Genomic DNA, 20,376 nt, shown 5'->3' on the forward strand with positions numbered 1-20,376 from the left:
TTCTGCTATAGAGAAAGAATGTTCGATAACTTTTAAAGATATTTTCATCCCAAAACAACAGAACGCTCCGACGGTATCTACTTAGGTTGGTTTAATTTCACTATTGTTGGTTTTACCAACAATTTAAAGCTTATATAGAACAATCGGCAGTTGTTTCGCTATTTCTTTAGCAATCTCATCTTCGTACTCAAGTTCTGGCTCTTCTCTTGTCATATTTCACGGGTTATCTATCACATTTTTTTCAAATTACGATTTAGACAAGACAAGATTTATTTCTAGAAAACGGCTATCACAAGCCCAAAAGGGCCAAATTCACACTTTAGTGTCAATAAAAAAAAAATGGTGAATGCCAATCAGTAATAAATATCAAACCAGTTTAAACTCATAAAATTGCAATCAGTAAAAAAGTCAAACCATAAAAAGTCGTAAATTAAAACCGGGAAAACAAATTTAAACAAAATGACAATTTAGTTTACCTTGCAAGAATTGTAAAGTTTGCAGTTGCAAAATAAGCATTAAAACTACAAGTTACAAGTGGAGTGATAAGAGGGTTAGTAATTTAAAACTTCAAATATGTGAAGGATGAACGTTCTTCTATATCTTTCAGTGGAAACTCTTATTGGGGCAAGAAGGGGGATTTTTGTTGAATTAGAACGTTGGGCAGTGGCGAATGCAGGAGGCACCCTCCCCCTGATATAGTAGTAGATTTGTGGTTGGGACCGCTTGCTCTGGTTCTCTTAGGGACGAATTTTTTTTATTTGGTTTTTAATAGTCGAGATTTTAGTAAGTTTTTAATTATTAAGGCTGTTTCTTTTTGCAAACAAGTTTGAAACAAGGTTTCAGTTACTTTTTACAGTCTCTATTAGATTTTTATTAATGACACATATCCCCAAAAAGTATTTAATTAAATTTAAGACTATCAAGGGGATCTGTCCGTATTACCACAAATGCCAACTGGGAGATTTCATTCGCAAGAAGGGGAGATTTAAAATTCCGACTTAATCCGCTGCTAATAGCAACAATAAGAAAGCATTATATTTCTATTTCTTTGTTCTATTTTTCCTGCTACACCATCAAACGAACTGTTACTTAATGTTTAATCAACAATTAGTTCCAAAGAATGTATGATACCAAAATATGGTACTAATTTTTTTTTGACAATACAAAGTTTAAGTTACTCGCTATAGTCGCCAGAAGTGCAAATACTAAAAATTATGCAGAAAAGATTAAATATACTATTTTTTTGTAGAGGGTGAACAACCTTTTAATTATGTTTTATGGCGAGGTGTTTCTTATAAACTTACTTTTTTTGTATCAATATTTCTAATTGACTTTAATTTCAATAGAACTCATCAGATTTTATATTAAATTAAAGTCCATGTCCACTACCCACCCACGACTTAGAAATTGTTGCAGTTCCCTTTAAATTGCTGGTATTTGTTTGTCCACAAGTTTATCGGATTAATCTTTCATGAACACCCCCCCCCCCCCCAAAAAAAAAAATCCTAGATCCGCCCCTGACGTGGCGGGTGGGTAAATATTGATTAGGGAAAAGAGAAGTAGTACAAGGGTTATGCACGATATTGTTGGCAAAATAATAAAGAAATTTTTACTCTCATTTCCTTAACGGTGACTAGATTTGCTCTCCGAAGAAGGGAAATGTAAGGCCCTTTAACCTGTTTGAAAATAATTCCTAGACACGTTTTTTGAACTGCCTCTATTCTGTCCCACAGTTCATTGGACATGCCAGAATGGCAAACAGAAAAACAGAAAAAAAAAACACGAAAAAAAATGTATTAATCCAAAAACGTTCAGAAATAAAATGAAAAAAAAACAAGTTTTTTAACTGAAAGTAAGGAGCGACATTAAAACTTAAAACAAGCAGAAATTACTCTGTATATTAAAAGGTTTTCTCCCTTCTCAACGCTCTGCTCCTTACGCTAAAGTTTTTTACTGTTTTAAAAAGTAAACTTGAGAAAAAGAGTCAAACTTTAGCGTAAAGAGCAAGGTGTTGAGGGAGGAAAAGCCCCTTTGATATACGGAGTAATTTCTGTTCGTTAATTTTGCTCCTTACTTTCAGTTAAAAAACTTCTTTTTATCATTTTATTTCCAACATAAAGCGAACTTACCAGTAGAGGTAATTTCGAACAGTTCGTGGCAACGAAATGTAGTAAGGAGCGACCCGGCTCAATAGTAACCAAAGCTCTAAAAAACAGAATTTTGATATCAAGAGTTACATCTCAAGAATCGCACTTTTATGCCGATTTTAAATATGTGAGTTTCATCATCAAGTTTAGTCTTACCCATCAAAAGTTACGAGCCTGAGAAAATTTACCTTATTTTTGAAAATGGGGGAACCCCCCTAAAAGTCATTTAATCTTAAAGAAAATAACACCATCAGATTCAGCGTATCACAGAACCTGATTGTACAAGATTCAAGCTCCTATCTACAAGAATGTAGAATTTTGCATATTTTGCCAAAACACAAATCCCAGATGCGTGTTTATTTATTTAATTCTTTTTTCCAAGGGTGATTGTACCGACCCAGTGGTCCAAGAATCTTGCGAGAGGGCTCATTTGAACGGAAATGAAAAGTTCTAGTGCCCTTTCTAAAAGACCAAACAAATTGGAGGGCACCTAGGCCCCCTCCCATGCTCATTTTTTCCAAACGTCGTCCGATCAAAATCCTGATATAGCCATTTTATTCAGCATAGTTGAAAAACCTTATAACTATGTCTTTCAGGACTCCCCCAAAGTCCCCATGGTAGAAGCTGCAAGTTAAAAACTTTGACCAGTATTTGCAGATAGTAATGATTGTTGGGAAGTGTACAGACGTTTTAGTGGGATTTTTTGGTTGGAAGGAGGGGTAGAGAAGAGGGGGTTATGTGGGGGAAATTTTCCACGGAGGAATTTGTCATGGGGAGGAAACATTTCCATGAATGGGAGGGGGCAGGATTTTCTAGCATCATTTAAAAAAGCAATGAAAAAATAAATGTGAAAAAGTGTTTTCAACTGAAAGTAAGGACCAGCGGTAAAACTTAAAACGAACAAAAAATATTACACATATAAGGGGTTCATTTCCTCCTAATCTATCACTCTTTACGCTAAAGTATTTTTTAGTAATTTCAACTATTTATTCTACGATCTTTGTGATTCAGGGGTCATTCTTAAGGATTTAGGACAAAATTTAAGCTTTGGTGTAATGAGCGAGGTATTGACAAGTGGGCGAGCCCCCCTTATATACGTAATAGATACCTGCGAATATAGAAGTTCGTTAGGTAAGCTACCTCGTAAGTTACGTATATCTTTACTAATGAAAACCATCGTAAAATACTAAGCTCTAGTTGCCTTTTTAAGAACAAAAAATTGGAGAGCAGCTGGGCCTCCTTCCCCGCTCATTTTTCTCAAAATCGTTCGATCAAAACTATGAGAAAGCCGTTTAACCAAAAAAAATAAAAATTCAAATTTCGTTTTAATTATTCATCTGCACAGAGCCGAAATCAAAACATGGATTAACTAAAAAACGTTCAGAAATTAAATAAAAAACGAATTTTTTTAAATGAAAGGAAGGAGTAACATTAAAACTTAAAACAAACAGAAATTACCCAGTATATGAAAGGGTTGTTCCCTCCTCAACGCCCCGCTCTTTACGCTAAAGTTTTTACAGTATTAAACAGTAGAGTTGAGAGAAAGAGTCAAACTTTAGGGTAAAGAGTGGGGTGTTTAGGAGGAAACAGCCTCTTTCACATACGGGATAATTTCTGTTCGTTCTAAGTTTTATTGTTGCTTCTTACTTTCATTAAAAATACTTGTTTGTTTATCTAATCATTAAAAAGTACGGATAAAGGTTCTGAAAGAATGTCTGCAAAGGCTTTAAAGGATTTGAGATACAAACTAGCCAATTTGATCCTCCTAACTCATAAAAGCATATTGGTATTTTTAATCGTACTAATAAGAACTTAGTGGATTACTCGAATAAAAATCTAAATGATAGTTGAGATGCAACTGAACTTGGGGCACGGATTTTTACTTTGAATTTGATTTTAGGGAGTCAAGTGAGACTTATTTTTCTTGGAATTTGGTTAGTATTTCCCTTGGAATTTGGTAAATCGACACGCGTCTATTTATAGGGCATTTCCTGTCATGCCCCAAAGGATTTTGTAAGGTTTTGAAATACTTGGCTTTCCTGATTGGTAGTTCCAGGACAGTTTTTGGCTTGGTTACATACATAAATAAAATTGGGTGGTTTAATCTACAATGAAATACAACAAACTTTCGGTTAGATCGTATAATTTCCACTTCTCACCCATTTCTAGCTATATTTTATATTTTCTTCCATATTTTAATTACCCTATATCGCTCACTGCTCTACATACTACCTATCCTTTTTGAAGCTATAGCACTTTCCTTTCTACCAAAACAATAAAATCGCTATTTTACTATTTTACTTCCTCACAACCAATTAGCATTTTATTTACAGGTGCCAAGACATCAGTTTGGTTTCAAATATGATGTTTTCTAAAGAATATAGAGCTGGATTGCGCTCAAGACTCATCTTCAAATGCGAATCATGTCATGAGGAAGCCACAATTCACACAGAAAAACCCCTTGCTCCTCGAAGGCTTACAAAAAAAGACTCAACAAAAACTGTAGTCAAAAAACGGAAAAGGACTGATTTTGATAGTGTGAATACTATCAGAAAGAAACAAAAAACAGAAACAGGAACAGTAAGTGTCAACAAAGAGGTAGTGGTTGGTGCAATAAATGGTGGAATGACTCACGCCCAGGTTCAAGAACTTTTCTCTACCATTGGAATAAATACCCCATCTCAAAAAGTCTTTACGAAATTTGAGAAAGAAATTTGCGTAGAATTGGAAAAAGTTCTCCATGACTATCTTATCGAAAATGGGAAAACCGAGCGAAGGATGGCACTGGAAGCAGGTGAGAAAATTCACCCAAATGGAGCTGTAGAGACATGTGATATAGCCGATGGAAGCTGGTGTACACGAAGTTATGGGAATAGGTATCGTGCACTCTCAGGCTGTGGAGTGGTGATAGGTTTCTATTCGAAGAATCTCTTAAATCTAGGAATTAGGAACAAATATTGCTGTAATTGCGAGAAATACAGGCATCAAGTAAATAGATCTGTTCCTGAGCATACATGTTTTATGAACTGGCAGGGGCCCAGTACAGGTATGGAGTCAGATATATTAGTTGACGCATTCCGAATAGCAACATCCATGCACAATCTAAGATATACTCGATTTGTTGCCGACGGCAATTCAAGTACCCATTCTGAAACTGTAGCAAGGGCACCATATGGCAGAAATATAGAAAAAATTGAGTATGCTAATCATGCGTGCAAATGCTTGAAAAACAGACTATATAAGAAGCAGCATGAAAATGCCGAATGCAGAAGATTTCTTGTTGCCGCAAGAAAAAAGAAAAATCCGTCAAAGTAAAAATCCGTGCCCCAAGTTCAGTTGCATCTCAACTATCATTTAGATTTTTATTCGAGTAATCCACTAAGTTCTTATTAGTACGATTAAAAATACCAATATGCTTTTATGAGTTAGGAGGATCAAATTGGCTAGTTTGTATCTCAAATCCTTTAAAGCCTTTGCAGACATTCTTTCAGAACCTTTATCCGTACTTTTTAATGATTAGATAAACAAACAAGTATTTTTAATGAAAGTAAGAAGCAACAATAAAACTTAGAACGAACAGAAATTATCCCGTATGTGAAAGAGGCTGTTTCCTCCTAAACACCCCACTCTTTACCCTAAAGTTTGACTCTTTCTCTCAACTCTACTGTTTAATACTGTAAAAACTTTAGCGTAAAGAGCGGGGCGTTGAGGAGGGAACAACCCTTTCATATACTGGGTAATTTCTGTTTGTTTTAAGTTTTAATGTTACTCCTTCCTTTCATTTAAAAAAATTCGTTTTTTATTTAATTTCTGAACGTTTTTTAGTTAATCCATGTTTTGATTTCGGCTCTGTGCAGATGAATAATTAAAACGAAATTTGAATTTTTATTTTTTTTGGTTAAACGGCTTTCTCATAGTTTTGATCGAACGATTTTGAGAAAAATGAGCGGGGAAGGAGGCCCAGCTGCTCTCCAATTTTTTGTTCTTAAAAAGGCAACTAGAGCTTAGTATTTTACGATGGTTTTCATTAGTAAAGATATACGTAACTTACGAGGTAGCTTACCTAACGAACTTCTATATTCGCAGGTATCTATTACGTATATAAGGGGGGCTCGCCCACTTGTCAATACCTCGCTCATTACACCAAAGCTTAAATTTTGTCCTAAATCCTTAAGAATGACCCCTGAATCACAAAGATCGTAGAATAAATAGTTGAAATTACTAAAAAATACTTTAGCGTAAAGAGTGATAGATTAGGAGGAAATGAACCCCTTATATGTGTAATATTTTTTGTTCGTTTTAAGTTTTACCGCTGGTCCTTACTTTCAGTTGAAAACACTTTTTCACATTTATTTTTTCATTGCTTTTTTAAATGATGCTAGAAAATCCTGCCCCCTCCCATTCATGGAAATGTTTCCTCCCCATGACAAATTCCTCCGTGGAAAATTTCCCCCACATAACCCCCTCTTCTCTACCCCTCCTTCCAACCAAAAAATCCCACTAAAACGTCTGTACACTTCCCAACAATCATTACTATCTGCAAATACTGGTCAAAGTTTTTAACTTGCAGCTTCTACCATGGGGACTTTGGGGGAGTCCTGAAAGACATAGTTATAAGGTTTTTCAACTATGCTGAATAAAATGGCTATATCAGGATTTTGATCGGACGACGTTTGGAAAAAATGAGCATGGGAGGGGGCCTAGGTGCCCTCCAATTTGTTTGGTCTTTTAGAAAGGGCACTAGAACTTTTCATTTCCGTTCAAATGAGCCCTCTCGCAAGATTCTTGGACCACTGGGTCGGTACAATCACCCTTGGAAAAAAGAATTAAATAAATAAACACGCATCTGGGATTTGTGTTTTGGCAAAATATGCAAAATTCTACATTCTTGTAGATAGGAGCTTGAATCTTGTACAATCAGGTTCTGTGATACGCTGAATCTGATGGTGTTATTTTCTTTAAGATTAAATGACTTTTAGGGGGGTTCCCCCATTTTCAAAAATAAGGTAAATTTTCTCAGGCTCGTAACTTTTGATGGGTAAGACTAAACTTGATGATGAAACTCACATATTTAAAATCGGCATAAAAGTGCGATTCTTGAGATGTAACTCTTGATATCAAAATTCTGTTTTTTAGAGCTTTGGTTACTATTGAGCCGGGTCGCTCCTTTTCAGATCTTTCAATTACGTTGAACAAAATGGCTTTTTCAACTTTTTGATTGGATGCTTTTGGAGAAATTGTGAGCGTGGGAGGAGATGTTAGTGTCCCTCTAACCACTTTAGACTATTAAAAAGAGCACTGTACCTTTCTATGAGGGGATTATACGATCACCATTTCTATATATATATATATATATATATAGCTTATATGCCCTCAGGGCTTAACTTACAACCCTGGCTGTGAGGGCTTTGGGCGGTTGTCCTCTTCAAAGACATAATTTTCGAATCTTTCGGTTACGTTGAACAAAATGGCTTCCTCAACTTTTTGATTGGATGTTTTTGGAGAAATTGTGAGTGTGGGAGGAGATGTTAGTGTCCCTCTAACCACTTTAGACTATTAAAAAGAGCACTGTACCTTTCTATAAGGGGATTATACGATCACCCTTTCTATATATATATATATATATATATAGCTTATATGCCCTCAGGGCGTAACTTACAACCCTGGCTGTGAGGGCTTTGGGCGGTTGTCCTCTTCAAAGACATAATTTTCGAACCTTTCGGTTACGTTGGACAAAATGGCTTCCTCAACTTTTTGATTGGATGTTTTTGGAGAAATTGTGAGTGTGGGAGGAGATGTTAGTGTCCCTCTAACCACTTTAGACTATTAAAAAGAGCACTGTAACTTTATATAAGGGGATTATATGATCACCTTTTCTATATATATATATATATATATATATATATATATATATATATATATATATATATATATATATATATATATATATATATATATATATATACCTTATATGCCCTCAGGGCGTAACTTACAACCCTGGCCGTGAGGGCTTTGGGCGGTTGTCATCTTCAAAGACATAATTTCCGGACCTCCGGACCAAAGCCCTCACAGCCAGGGTTGTAAGTTACGCCCTGAGGGCATATAAGCTATATATATATATATATATATATATAGAAAGGGTGATCGTATAATCCCCTTATAGAAAGGTACAGTGCTCTTTTTAATAGTCTAAAGTGGTTAGAGGGACACTAACATCTCCTCCCACACTCACAATTTCTCCAAAAACATCCAATCAAAAAGTTGAGGAAGCCATTTTGTTCAACGTAACCGAAAGATTCGAAAATTATGTCTTTGAAGAGGACAACCGCCCAAAGCCCTCACAGCCAGGGTTGTAAGTTAAGCCCTGAGGGCATATAAGCTATATATATATATATATATATATAGAAATGGTGATCGTATAATCCCCTCATAGAAAGGTACAGTGCTCTTTTTAATAGTCTAAAGTGGTTAGAGGGACACTAACATCTCCTCCCACGCTCACAATTTCTCCAAAAGCATCCAATCAAAAAGTTGAAAAAGCCATTTTGTTCAACGTAATTGAAAGATCTGAAAATTATGTCTTTGCAGATGACAACCGCCCAAGGCCCTCACAGCCAGGGTTGTAAGTTACGCCCTGAGGGCATATAAGCTATATATATATATATATATATATAACAACCCTCGAAAGCCAAAAGAACTGAAAACCTGTTTTACTCACAATTAGTCTCAACAAATCGCGTCAAAAAATAAGAGAATGGATGTTTTACTCAAAATTTGTATTGGAATTCTAGAATTGACCTCATAAAACCCAAATTCTTTTCTAAATATTGCTGAGTCATCAACAATGAACAATTAATTTTTGATTCCTGTTCATCGCACTTTTCTGGGGTTTTTTTCCTCTTTTTAATTACTGCCAATGTTAAAAAAGTACGGTTAAAACTCTGGAATTAACATTATTAGACTAGGAACAGTCTATGGTGTCCTTACCAGCTTTTAGAACTGGACCTAGGAACTGAAGGAGGAGAGACAAGTGCGCTTGGTCGCACAGCCAGATGGTGGAAATACAAGCCAAAGAGAAACATTATGAACAAAACAGTAATTTTTTGTTTGAAATTGTCTACATTATAATACTTGAGCGTTTTTCCAAGTGTAATTATACGTTTTCAGTAATGGCTAGTTTTTCCCTCCTGTTCTGTATGAAGAGTTTACTTAGGCATTAGGCTGAGGGAGAAATATAATAGGCGGGTGAAACTTAGATGATTGTTTGCTGTTCAGTTAGGTTGAATTCCCAATTAGTGATTTTAAAAATCACAGGAGGCCCTAATTCACAAAATATTGTATGGCATATATAGTTTTTCTATATGCACAAGCAAAAGTTATTGACATAGATGAAAAATAAATCTAAAATAGAGAAAAAAATTAAAACAATTACTCAAATTATACTTAAAATGAACAGAAATTGGTACAAACAGGAGCTTTGATACCCCCTCCTAACTCTAAACATTCAAAAATATGTTGTGATATTCGTGCTCCACTAAAAAAAGATGTGTTTTAACCAAAACTTTATAGTTATGGCATTGAAACAAAATGGTTAAAATTTAAATCGCTGAGATTTCCATAAATTAATATCATTACATATTATACGTTTGTTTACTTTTTGATTAGTTCTTTCCAGTAATCTTGATGAATATTGCAGTGTTTTTTTTTCGATTTTCAAAAAAAATTAAAGCGAGCTCTTGAAATACAAATTGTATTTAACAAACGCAAATGACACTACACATTTTTGAAGAAGCAACATCTTAGGTACAGTTTCATGTGTTAAAACAAAATTTAGAATCATGCTGTGGGTGATGTTGAACTAACCAAAAGACAATATTTGCATCATAGTACTACTGCTTCTATTAGTACAATTACTACTACTGCAACTATTAATATTACTGCTACTACTATTACTGCTACTAAAGATATGACTACTACTGTTAACTTTATTCCCACTACTCCTATTATAACTACTGGTGCTACTACTACTACTAATAAATCTAACAAGGCGAAAGTTTTGGGCAATATTATAACGGCGTTAAAATACACTATCGAATTCGAATACACTATGCCTATATAGGTTGTCAAGAGGACGTATCAATAATGCTTTTGGACCGGTTGATAGTATTAAGTTAAAGATTTCATCAAAGATGTTGGAAAGTCTCATCAGGTTGAAAGGGATATTAAAAAAAAAAAAAAAAAAAAAAAAAAAAAAAAAAAAAAAAAAAAAAAAAAAAAAAAAAAAAAAAAAAAAAAACAAGATGCTGTTTGCATACTGCTACTAATCTTACTACAACTATTGCTACTACAAAAGGCAAGGACATTAAGGTGAAAATTTCGAGAAATATTTAGGCGGATGCTGAACTAAATCAAAACGAACTATGATCATGTAGATTGTTACTAAACCTTTATCACAATAAAGATTTAAATTACTAAGTTAGACCTTTCAGGTTAAGTCGTGACAGATTTCGACCGAGCCAGAAGTCAATATTTATAAACTTTTGATATTATTTCTACGTTTACTGTAACTAATGACACTCACGGCATTAAGTTGAGACGATTGTGGGGGGGGGGTCAATGAAACGAAAAAGTATACCCATACAAATATTAACAGGGCATATAAGCAACATTATTGGCGGTGCTGCTTTATCATAGCAAGTAATATCATTGATATTTTAAAGCACGTAATTTGATTGGAAATTCGAAGTTCTAGCACCCTTTTTAAGATTAAAAAATGATTGTAAGGCAATCAGCATTCCTCTTTGTCTCATAATTTTCTAAGCACTTCCCATCAAAATTTAAGATATCTTAAGATATCCTGGTCAGCTGAACGGTCTTATAGCTGTATCTCTAGAGCTATTGCGTGGGTTAACCCCCCATAGCTATGCAATTTGCCCATTATGTTTAAAAATTAAATATTGCCGTACGATGAAATCAAATTTACGTTTAGATGCTGATTGCCAATAAGATATCTCAACAAAATCCCAAGAACGATTGGGGGTATTGTGTTCAAGTTCTGAGGATACTTCTATTACTAGTTTTGCTCTTAAAATTTAACTAAATCAAAAAAATGTAAGTGTGTTCAAGCTCTCAAAGAGCAGACATAGATTTTTTTGCAAATGGCATCAAGTTTTTTTTCAAGTCAACTAGAGGAGGCATAAAAACTAAATTAAAAACTACTACTTGTATTTGGACTTTTCAAAGGGTGTATGTTGTTAAAAAATTAAGCAAAGAGAAAACAGGTTTTAGTTTCGACAAAGCAGTGAATAAAAAATAAAATATAAAACAAAACTACACTTTAACTAAAAAAATAAAAATTATCCAAATATTTCAGCCCCAGGTCCAGGAACTTTTCTCAATAAAAAAAAAAATTACGAACGACAAAAAATAAGAAAAAATGTTTTTTTAAAAACATGACACAAAAAAAAACTAAACGCACGAAAAAACAATAAATAAATAAGAACAAACATTATAAACGAAATTATCTTATTTATTTATGTTTTTTTGTTTGTTTTTTCGTGTGTAGTTGTCTTGGTTTTTTTGTGTTATGTTTTTTTTCTTCTTTTTGTCGTTTGTAATTCTTTTCCGTTGAGAAAGGCTCCCAGACGTGGGGTTGAAATATTTGGGTTATTTTTATTTTTTAGTTAAAGTGTAGTTTTGTTTTTATATTTTATTTTTTGTTCACTGCTTTGTCGAAATTAAAACTCATTTTCTATTTACTTAATTTTCGTAAATGGAAAAGCAGTGTGGTCTAAAAAATTATTTATGTTGTTAAAAATTGTTGAAAAATTTTCTCCAGTCTACAAATAGTAGGTCAAACTGTAAAATTTCAAAGAAAACAAAAAAAGATTTAATCTAATATTTTCTTTTCACCTGAAAAAACTATGTAAATATCAAACAAACATAAATTAGTTAAAAAAAACTTTTTCCGCAAATTAAGTTTTAAATAAGTTAAAATAAAATCAAATAACCTACCAAGCGTAAAACTACCACAAGTCAGTAATAATGAATAAATAAAAACCAGAACGAACAAAAATTACAATAAATAACCAAGATAAACTCAAAACAAACAGAAATTCAAATTAGAAGAGCTCAAAACCCCTATCCCTTCCCAAGGCAAGAATATAATTTGCACTATACTGAAAAAAAATAAATTTTAAACGTTTTTACTTTAATGACTTTAATAAATCAAATATTATTAACATGTTATGGAATAAATATCAGTACATGGATGTTAAACTGACAATGCACATTTATTTGAATTTTTTTTCAATAAAGTGCAAAGGTTGAGACGAGAAAGAGAGAAAGGTTGAGATGACTAAAACACATTCTGCGGATCAAGGATGACAGATTGTCGAAGATTATCTTTTTGGCCAACCATCTAAGGCTAAGTGGAAAGCAGGTCGTCTGAGATCGGGCTTGAAACATATGGTAAAGAAAAGTTTAAGAGAAATAGGAGCTTCCTTGGAGGGCATAAAGAGGGAGACTTTTAATGAATTAGGATTGCAAAGGAGTGTGAGTAGGTTTGCTGGATTTAGGCAGTTTGGTACTGCGGCCAATTGCTAGTAGTTGTAGCAGTAAAGAAATATAAATATCAAAGTGTAGCTGTCAACACTCTAAATTTGATTTTAAAATGTATTTTAGAAAACTTTATTTTTTACTTTGGAAGGGCCTTCGGGTTCAACCAACACTTGTGAATTCTTGCTGGACAATCCATTTTGATCTGAAACCATTTGGATAAGCTGTTTTGGCCATGTTGGGCAATTACATCCGTCTGGATTACTGCGGCAAGTACAACTGATCCCACAGCAAAATCGGTTAAAACAACACACTCCCTGAAAGGAGAAAAATTATTAAATAGGAATAGGTCATTTCATAGTTTTCCGTTAGAAAAATGGGCCGTTCCAGGCTCTGATAAACAAAAAAAAATGGTAAATTAGCTGCTATTTTGGATTCTTCTGAAAAATTTTCAAACGTTTAAATAGTAGACAAAGTGTGATTCACATCTTTGCTTCCTTTTATCTTACAGTATCTCTACCAATTGAACAGAAATCTTCAATATTACCAGATATCTCATGAGCACATTGTAAACAAAGCTTAAGAAGTGTAATCAAACAGTTCGTGGTAACGAACTGTAGTAAGGAGCGACCCGGCTCAATAGTAACCAAAACTCTAAAAAATGGAATTTTGATACCAATAGCTACATCAAAAGAATCGCATTTTAATGCTGATTTTAAATATTTAAGTTTCATCAAGTTTAGTCTTACCCATCAAAAGTTACGAGCCTGAGAAAATTTGCGTTATTTTAGAAAATAGGGGGAAACGCCCCCTAAAAGTCATAGAATCTTAACGAAAATCACACCATCAGATTCAGCGTATCAGAGAACCCTACTGTAGAAGTTTCGAGCTCCTATCTACAAAAATGTGGAATTTTGCATTTTTTGCCAAAAGGCAGATCACGGATGCGTGTTTATTTGTTTTTTTGTTGTTTTTTTTTGTTTTTTTTCCCCAGGGGTGATCGTATCGACCCAGTTGTCCTAGAATGTTGCAAGAGGGCTCATTCTAACGGAAATGAAAAGCTCTAGTGCCCTTTTTAAGCGACCAAAAAAATTGGAGGGCTTCTAGGCCCCCTCCCACGCTAATTATTTTCCCAAAGTCAACGGATCAAAATTCTGAGATAGCCATTTTATTCAGCGTAGTCGAAAAACCTTATAACTATGTCTTTAGGGACGACTTACTCCCCCACAGTCCCCGTGGAGGGGCAACAAGTTACAAACTTTGACCAGTGTTTACATATAGTAATGGTTATTGGGAAGTATACAGGCGTTTTCAGGAGGATTTTTTTGGTTTGGGGGAGGGGTTGAGAAGAGGGGGATATGCTGGGGGAACTTTCCTTCGAGAATTTGTAATGGGAGAAGAAAATTTCCATGAATGGAGAGCAGGATTTACTAGCATTATTTAAAAAAAAAAACAATTAAAAAATAAAAGTGAAAAAGCTTTTTCAGCTGGAAGTAAGGAACAGCAATAAAACTTAAAACAAACAGAAACTATTACCCATATGAGGGGCTCACCTCCTTCTAATACCTTGCTCTTTACGCTAAAGTATTTTCAGTAATTTCAACTACTTATTCTACGGCTTTCGTGATTCAGGGGGTCATTCTTAATGAATTGGGATAAAATTTAAGCTTTAGTGTAAAGAGCGAGGTACTGACAATGGGGCGAATCCCCTCATATATGTAATAAAAACATGAGAATACATAAGTTCTTTGCGTAAGCTAATTTATAAGTTACGTAAATCTTTTACCAATAAAAAGATTCGTAAAAAATTAAAAGTTCTAGTTTCCTTTTTAATTAACCAAAAAATCGGGGGGCAACTAGGCTTCGTCCCCCGCTCTTTTTTTCTCAAAATCATTCGATCAAAATTATGAGAAAGCCATTGAGCCAAAAAAAAATATGCAAATTTTGTTTTGATTATTCCTCTGCAGAGCCAAAATCAAAACATGCATTGATTCAAAAACGTTCAGAAATTAAATAAAAAAAACAAGTTTTTTTAACTGAAAGTAAGGAGCGACATTAAAACTTAAAACGCACAGAAATTACTTCGTATATGAAAGAGGCTGCTTCCTCATCAACGCCCCGCTCTTTACGCTAAAGTTTTTTACTGTTTTAAAAAGAAGAATTGAGAGATAGAGTCAAACTTTAGCGTAAAGAGCGGGGCGTTGATGAGGAAGCAGCCTCTTTCATATACGAAGTAATTTCTGTGCGTTTTAAGTTTTAATGTCGCTCCTTACTTTCAGTTAAAAAAACTTGTTTTTTTTTATTTAATTATCCTAAAAAGCAATTTTTATTCATGTTTATGCTTATGATACAGTGTAGATAAAAAGGACAAGTCACAGGGAAAATTAATTTTCCAAAGCAAAAAGTGGAAAGAGTTGTTTTATGAAGAGACGTAAGTTGCTTATCTTTTAAGCGTGATAAATAATAAACTAATTATAACGACTCCAACAAAGTCGGCTCCCGAATATCACAATAAATCGCTGAGCCACGTAACTACTTTCCTGTCATACAGAATCATACCGAATGTCTTGCAGAATGTTTAGATTTCCTTTTTTATGTAATTTCATCGAAAATCAACTTTCAACATCAAGTCTAAATTTACCAAAAGATGTAAAAACAAACAGGAATTGAAATACAAATCAGAAAGTCTTCTGGAAATTAATTTGCCTTCCACTACTTTTAACGTATATCGAATCAAACTATCCTTTTACTCTATATTACCAAAATCAATCTCTTGCAACCAGAATTCAAATGACTCCAAACTCGACTATTTAACTTTTTTTTTAGTCATAGGTAGTTAAGTGACACCGCCTCAAAAGTTAATTTATTCTTTTATCCTAATTTGTGAGAACGATATTTTAGTGTTTTTTTCTCGGTTCTAGCTGTAAGAGAAGTGAAATTGCGTAAATTTGGCTAAACACTACAAAAATGTAATATTTCGGTCAATGAATATGTCAGTGTTTCATTAGTTTCATTATAATGAATAATTTCAGAAGAGTCCTTGAACATTCGAGATCAAAAATAATTGGCAGTAAAAATTTTTTAACTTGAATCGATGTTTTTGTTATCCTACGCCATCTTTTCATCTTCACTTATTCTTAGCCTTAGGAACTGAGTCTTCTTAGCATTAATTTCCAAGCCTATTGTAGCATCCTGAACTTGCATATTATCTAAGAGTTCAGTAATTTGGCTCACATTTTCATCTAAAATGCATAAATCATTAGCATAATCTAAGTTCATGAATTTTGTCCTCCCTATTTGATTCTGGTTTTCCCCATTACCTCTCCTGTTCTACTTAAAATGGAGTCTATCAAAACTATCCGTATTAAAAAGAATAGAACACAACCCTACTTCCCTCCAAATTTGATGTAAAACTAGTTACTATCCTCAATTTCAAAGTTAACCCCAGCAGTGTGATTCTCGTACACACCCCTAATCTTTTATTGTGTTTGTCTGGTATACCATACAAGGATAGCGATCAATATTAAAACTTAAAACGATAAGCAAATATTACATAGACGAGGGGTCGTCATCTGTTTTTACTTAAAGCTATATGTGTCTTGAACAGACTTGGAAAGAGCTAATAAAACCAAACTGAACATTTGATACATAATGCTGTTCATTCTTTAAATATACTCAGTTCAGGTAAAATTCTAGTTAATTGACTTCTTGCTATCTTGGAAAAGGTTTAGGTTAGGAAAATGAAACTTTCAGGGATGGGTTTACAGGCTACAGTATGTCCTGGGAAGGTATTTTCAAGTACCTAACTCCACTCCTTCTCCCTCTAGAGGGCCCTGACCTTTGATGACCTTTAAAAATATGTGTATTATAAAACTGAAACCTTGCAAGATAGATCTTCTGCTTAATTGAAGTATAACAAATTGTTTTCAGCTTCATAACTTTGCTCAATCCCATTTTATATGGTTTTAAAGATATGCAAATACATTTCCTAAATTTTGAAAAAAAAAACATTGATATGGCTCAAAATTCTACTCAAATAACAGGAGGTGGGTACTTTAAAATACTTTCACAGTACATACTTTAGCCTGTAGACCCATCCCTGAAAGTTTCACTTGCCTAACCTAAACCCTTTCCAAGATAGCAAGAAGTCAATTAACTAGAATTTTACCCTCAGTTCAGAATACTATTTCTCTGTAATTTTATTTCCATTTCCAATGCTGTAATACCTGGAAAAAAATATTTGTAGTATAGTTAATTTTCAATTAAGTGCCAATGACACACTAGGTTTTAGACTCATACAGTTAGAGAAGGGGGCAGTGGCCTGACTCTTGTTTGCAGTGAAGACAATATTAGTCTTGAAAAGAATTAATAAAATCAAACTAAATTTTTGATATATTATGATATTAATTGTTGAAAGATCATCAGTTCAAAATAGGATTTTTCTGTAATTTTTTTTCATTTCCTATGCTGTAATATCGGGAAAAGAAAATATTTGTAATATAATTAGTTTTAGGTGAAGTGTCAATATCGCAGTAGGTTTTAGACTCTTAGAATTAAGGAATAGGGCATTAGCCTGACTCTTGTTTGTAGTGAAGAGGATATTAGTCTTGAACGGTCTTGAAAAGGACTAATAAAATCAAGCTGATTTTTTTTTTTATTATGACATTAACTGCTGAAAGTTGACTAGTTCAAAATTTTCTTCTACTGTAACTTTATTTTTAATATAATGTTGTAGTAAGTATGAAAGTAAAATATTTGTTATTTAATTTCTTTTCAGTGAAGTACCAATGACAAATTAGGTTTTAGACTTTTACGCTTAGGGAAGGAGGCAGTGCTCAAACTGTTGTTTGTAGTGATTTTTGTTCGATTTAAGCTAGATTAGCATACAAGTTAAAGTTTACTCGTTTTAATATAGATTAATTCATCCATTTTAGTACATGTTGTACATTTGTTTGCTATGATCCTTTATCTAGTTTCTGTTCGTTTTTGGTTTCATTTATGCTTCAATAGTAAAAAGACTTTCTTTAGTTTTAATCTCGATTTGCATATTTAATTTAAGTTTTACTCGTTTCAAAATCTGTTTATTCTTTAATATTAGTACCCGTGGTATGTCTTTTTGCTATTATTATTCATTTTGTATTTCTTCGGTTCTGGTTCCATTGATTTTTTAATAGTAATTTCTGGTCCTTTTGAATTTGAATTATTATACGTTTTATTTTTTTTTCTTGGCATCCTTGCATCTCCAATGAATTGTCAGAAATATTAGAGGCAGTTCAAAAAAGGTGCCTAAGAATTATTTTCGATGAGGGTAAAGTGCCTTACATAAAGTGCCCTTCTTCGAGAGCAAATCTAGTCACCCTTAAGGAAAGGAGAGCACAAATTTCCCTACGTTTTGCCCATAATGCCGTGCATAGCCCTCGTATTACTTCTCTTTTCCCTAGTGGTCATTTACCCACCAAACTCGACCCCCACACTTTGGTTCAAGAAAAATCCCCCTTCTTGCCCCAATAAGAGTTTCCACTGAAAGATAAAGAAGAACGTTCAGCCCTCACATAGTTGAAATTATAAATCAGTAACCCCCCCCCCCCATTCTCACTCTACCTTTATCTTAGAGTTTTACTGTTTATTTTTCAATTGCTTACTTTGTAACGCTTGTCAGATAGACTTTTGTTTAATTTTGTTTATTCCTGTTTTAACTTTACGAGTTTTTATCGATTGACTTTTTATTGATTGCAATTCTATAATTTTGTAATGACACTAAAGTGCGAATTCGACCCTTTTGGGCTTGTGGTTGCCGCTTTTTTGAAATAAAATCTTATCTTATCTTACGTTTAATATGGCCTTTGCTTTTTCCTGAAAAACTTTTTTTTCATGAAGTTTTTTTTTAATGAATTTGTGTTTGTTTGTGATTGCCGTAGTTGCAAGCTTATTAAAATTCCGTATTTCAAAATATTTATATATATATATATATATATATATATATATATATATATATATATATATATATATATATATATATATATATATATATATATATATATATATATATATATATATATATATATATATATATATATATATATATATATATATATATATATATATATATATATTCATTTCAATATTTAAAAATCTATGATAGTATTCCAGTGATGTTATATTTTGTATAAGAGGTTAATACCCTAGCATTGCACAAAAAGTTAATACCCTTAGTCTTTTCGAACAGTCCGGCACAAATGGCCAAAATTGGATCGTTTACAGCGATTGAATGAACGGAGAAAAAGAGATTCAATATATATAACAGAGGTGTTACTAAGTGTGATTCTTTAAATCATTTCATTTGGGACTTAAGAGGAAGAGGATAACTTTGATTTGTATGTTGCCAAAACTAATTTAGCATGTTGTGCGAAGTAAGCATTTTAAAATCATTTTAAGTATGACTGTCATGTGAGAGAGTTTTGTCACTACCCCCCTTCACTAACTGTAAAAGTTTTGAGCCTACTGCGCTATTGGAGATTTAATGAAATCAAGTTATATTACAAATTTTTGCTTTGCACTTATTACAACGTGAAAATAAAACAAAAATACAGAGAAATAAAATCTTGAACTAATAAATTTTTAGCAATTAATATCTTTATATATCAGATATATAGTTTAATTTATTAGTTTTTCCGACATTGTTCAAGACATAGTCAAGGCGTTTGAGTTTCCATAATTACAGCTGCAACTTTTAGCTGTAAGGTCTTGTGTGCCTGATTGTTACCCATTGAATCACTAAATTTCTACTATTTTATTATCTTCATTATAGGGTCCCTTACCCTCTATTTCCTCTCAAAAGGTCTAGAATTAGATTATGGTGAGGATTTAAGCCTCCTAGATAAAAGTGTGAGCAAAATGAATGAACTTTTAGACGTTCTGCGAGTTGAAAATAAGGTTTAAAAATAAGTGTTAACAAGACTAAGTCAATAAGGTCGGGAATGAGTGAAGATGAAAAAGCGACGTTGGGTAACGAAAAGATTGCTCAGGGTGTTTTCACAGGTAAAAGATAAATGTTAAGAAAATGAAGTAACTAAGGGGCTAAGAACTATTGAAGATGAAAAGGTGACGTTCGGTAAAGAAGAGATTTATTAGGTGGACAACTTCACTTGCCTTGAGAGTATCATTGGTAAAGATTGTGGGAGCAATGATGGTGTTAAAAGTAGGATAGCCAAGTCTCAGGCTGATTTTTTACAGCTAAAAAAATGTTTGTAAGAAGAGAAAGATGTGTCTTCAAACCAAGATAAGACTAGACCTACGTTGCCTGAGCAACGTGAAGTGTTACGGCAACCTTTGCCGTAGAGCCGTTTGCCGTAAAGTGTTGCTAGAGCAACACTTTGGTTTTGTTTCTTTGCTATCGGTTAAACGCTGAAGTTGTCTATCGAAGCCTATCGAAGCTTTTACAACGTTATGTTCAAAGAAGAGTGCGATCAGTAATCACATGATCAAAGGCTATTCCTCAGCGTTGAAAAAACAACAATAACAAAAGAATATCGAAAGAAGGGACTAAATTGACTTTGCAGTAAGTTGAACTTCAGCCTTTTCAATCGTAGACATCGTGACGGCAAGACTTGGAACAATATCTTATATAACCTAGTTGGTATTGTAAACCTATCCGTAACTTTTCAGGATCAAA

General features: G+C 33.5%; 1 protein-coding gene and 1 long non-coding RNA gene across 3 annotated transcripts in view; one reads left to right on the forward strand and one right to left on the reverse strand.

Moving 5' to 3' along the window:
• Nucleotides 1-20,376, reverse strand: part of LOC136035247 (peroxisome biogenesis factor 2-like) — a 140,630-nt gene that overhangs the window by 47,050 nt on the left and 73,204 nt on the right. The window lies entirely within an intron of this gene.
• The window catches only part of LOC136035249 (uncharacterized), a 47,535-nt gene continuing 46,095 nt past the window's right edge, over nucleotides 18,937-20,376 (forward strand). The window contains exon 1 of the long non-coding RNA XR_010619376.1: nucleotides 18,937-19,114. This is a non-coding gene — a long non-coding RNA (uncharacterized LOC136035249). The remainder of the gene's footprint in view (nucleotides 19,115-20,376) is intronic.

Source organism: Artemia franciscana, chromosome 14 (genome assembly GCF_032884065.1).
Source record: "Artemia franciscana chromosome 14, ASM3288406v1, whole genome shotgun sequence".
Lineage (NCBI taxonomy): Eukaryota > Metazoa > Arthropoda > Branchiopoda > Anostraca > Artemiidae > Artemia > Artemia franciscana.